This window comes from Sceloporus undulatus, chromosome 1, assembly GCF_019175285.1.
Source record: "Sceloporus undulatus isolate JIND9_A2432 ecotype Alabama chromosome 1, SceUnd_v1.1, whole genome shotgun sequence".
Classification (NCBI taxonomy): Eukaryota; Metazoa; Chordata; class Lepidosauria; order Squamata; family Phrynosomatidae; genus Sceloporus; species Sceloporus undulatus.
Window position 1 is genome coordinate 72,069,511 of NC_056522.1, and position 3,760 is coordinate 72,073,270.

The window sequence follows — 3,760 nt, forward strand, 5'->3', positions numbered from 1 at the left end:
TGGTCATGGTGGCATATAGGTACTTCTGTTATATGTACATTTGCCCTCTTGATGTGTGAATTGGTTGTTATGAGCCACTGATATAAAGTGGAACTTGGCTGAAGTGCTTTTATGACAGCGCTGTTATGTCCTTTCAGCTACAAGTCAAGGACAGAGTATGAGATGCAGTGCTCCTTTAGTGAATAACACAGTATGTATGGCCCCTCTTGGTTTTCCTTTTAGTCTGCTGAACAAATGCAGAATGTAGCTGTGGAGAGGCAGACAGCGATACAACTGTGCCCGAGATCAGGTCTCCAGGCCCTCCTGCTCAAATAATAATAATAATAATAATAATAATAATAATAATAATACATTTTATTTATTTCCCACCTCTCCTCAAGGCTTGAGGTGGAGTACAACATGTTACAATACAAAACACAATGAAAAAAGAAAACATAAAATCAGTTAAAATACAGTACTATAAAACCATTAACATTCATTAATATAATACATTATTTAAAATATGTAAATTAAAAAGTCATGTTTTAAAATTCACTGGGTAGGCCTGCCAGAAGAGAAGTGTCTTTAATGTTGTTTTAAATGCCATCAGCATTTTCAGCTGTTGTATCTCTTCCAGCAATTCACTCCACAGTCTACAGGCAGCAGAGGAAAAGGTCCTCTGAGAAACCATTGCCAGTCTAGTCCTGGCTTTTTGGAGCAACCATTTCCCAGAGAACCTGAGTGTACGGGGTGGATTGTACGGGAGAAGGCAATCCTGTAGGTAAACTGGACCTACACTATGGAGGGCTTTAAAGGTAATAACCAACACTTTGTACTTTGCCTGGAAACTAATTGGCAGCCAGCGGAATTATTTTAAGATCAGTGTAATGTGATCACTCCTTGATGTACCTGTAATCAGTCTAGCTGCCATATTCTGGACCAGTTGGAATGTCCTAACTTGATACAAAGGTAGTCCAATGTAGACTGCATTCTAGAAGTCCAGCCTTGAGGTTACCAGTGTGTGAGCTACCATTTTTAGGTCCTCCAGTTTGAGGAAAGGGTGCAGTTGGCATATCAGCTGAAGCTGAAAACAGGCATTCCTGATCATCACATCTATCTGAGCTGACATTTGGAGAGGTAAATCCAGGAGCAATCCTAAACTGTGAACACAGTCTTTCGAGAGAGTGTAACCCCATCCAGAACTGGTTAACACACCTCCAGTCCCAGATTAGGACCCTTGAGAGTAGGCACCTTGTCTTATCTAGGTTCATTTTCAGTTTGCTTTTCTTTATCTAGCCCATTACTGTACCTCTTCTCATGAGCTAAAATTGGCACTGCTTATTCTATTTGTTGCATCTCTGTTGCAGATTGGCCATCCAGGTACATTGTCTCTGATGTCAGTTTAAAATCCTGTTTGTTCCTACAGACCAAGAATAGTTGTTAAAGAAACCTGAAGAGGGAAAAGTTATACTGTATTTCTGCCCATAGAGCAGCTGAGCCTTCTCCTCTATAAGATGTAGTATAATTTGTCTCATGTGAAGATATCATTACAGAATGTGTTTTCTCATTCCTTCTCTACATCAGTGGCAGTCACTGGCAAGTGTAGGGAAAGTCTCAAAGGTAAGAGCAGGAAATACTAGTAGTGTTTACTAATCTACGGGGGCATTCCCACTTGGCAGATAAAACGGATTATATTGGAGCGATTCTGATTTGGATTATGTTCCAGGAATAATTCGAATTTTTCCCATTGTTTCCATTACCAAAAGGGGCAAATTACCTCGATTCATTTAAACCTTGTTTTTGTTCCCATTTATTTTAAATCACTTTATTTTAAAGTTGATTAACTTGCTCCCCGTTCCCATTTGTGTCCACAAGCTGTCAATCAAGTGCGTAGGCTTCAGACATCACAAGTCTTGGGGTTTTTTTGGGGGGGAGGGGCAATGAAAATTGACTGCATTCAAGGCTCTTCTGTTGTGTCTCCCCAGACTAGAAGGAGGCTTGGCAAATCGGATCAAGGAGGAGAAGGCAGTGGGCTTCATTAATGGGGAGAGAATCTTTGGGGAAGAGAGAAGACAAGGCTCGATCCCCCCCCTTCAGATCCCTGGGCGTCCAGACTCTCCATTCCCCAAAATTGCTTTGCCTCCCCCAGTGCTCCTTGGGCTGTTTGGAGGGCGATCAAGCAGGGATGTCCTGCAATGCCCATCCCATAGTTCCTCTGGAATGAGCCTTTTCCCAAAAATTGCTTTGCCTCCCTCATTGCTCTCTGGGCTGTCTGGGGGGCGGGTTGATCAAGCAGGCATGTACTGCAAAGCCCATCTGCTGCTCAGGCAGAGGTGAAAAAAGAAAAAAGAATAGTTTAAAATGGTGTTCAATGGCTCTCCTCACACATCGGTCTATGAATGAGGAGCAGAGGGGAGGTTGCAATCCACCGGGGGGAAAGTCTATGCGAATTGAAGAAAATGGCGCTGGCGATGCAGAAAGAGACCAAAGAGGGTGACACCGCCAGGCCAGCCCCTTGAGCGCTGCTCCTCCCATCTCCAGATTCCCGAATCAGACACCCTTTCGTTCTCATTCAGAAACAGCAAATTGTACCCCGCTTTCAAAAATAATTCGCGTTATAAACTACTATTTTTAAAAACCGAATTATAGGCTGATAATCCGGTTTAAACATTTTAATTCAATTCTAATTCAAGATGCTGTGGGAACAAATGAGGGGTAATGGAGATTAAATTCGAGCTTCAGTGGGAACGATGCACCCTAAATTCGGATCATGACCCGCTTTATAGGTAAGTGGGAACGACCCCTACATGTGGCTGTCCTTTTTAGCAGCAGCTCTCTGTTGCGCCTTTGCAGGGACTGTTTACATTAACAGTATAAGCACAACTGTTTTGTGGTTTAGTTCATTCTTGACAGAGTAGGAGAAATCACTGAAGCAATGAAAGGGGGGGGGGGGGGATAATAGCATCCACTATATTATTTCACAAATGAAAACCAGGTGATGTGGCCAAATGGCATCTGAAGGTGGTCAAGATGGAAGAGACAATCTAAGCAAAGCTGCAGAAGTTTGCTTTTGCCTGAGCCTACTGAGAAAGGCAAGAGTCTGTCCCCTCTTCTTCTCTCCCCATTGCTGAGTTAACTGAATGCAAACTGCTATTGCATAAATAAACTGAGGAGAAAGAGGGAAGTGGGAGGAAGGGAGAGTGAAACTGCCTGGGATTATTTTAAAAGCAGCTGAAAAACTGGGACAATGGAGGGTTAATTGGGGCTGTCCTTGTGAAATTGGAACAGTAGGAGGATATGGGAATGGGGCAAGTCAAACGTAGAGAATATGTAAGCATCATATCTGCTAAGATCCTCCTAAGGTCATCAATTTGGCTTTCATCAGGTTTAGGCTCCTAGCTCAAAATGATGATTCAGGGATTCCCTCAGAATAGAGATGTGAAGAAACCTCATAAAATTACTGAAATGAAATTGCAGGACCCATTGAGTAATTTCAGGATCCATATAGAACTAAGCACTTGCAATCCACACTGGACTCAGCATTTGAAATGGTGGCCTGCTGGAGGGACCAAATTCTGGGAGTAGGGATCTGGAGATGTTTGAGGTGGATCCCTTTCTGTTATGGTGCCAGGATTGTGCATTATTCTGTTTTAAAAGGGCTGCTGAATCTTTCTGAAACTTGTCATGGCAGGCGTCATCATTGTGTTACTCATGCTTTTGCTGCTTTCTGTCTTGGCAAAACGTACAACACTTGTGTTTGCAAAGCCAGCCAGAAGGCATT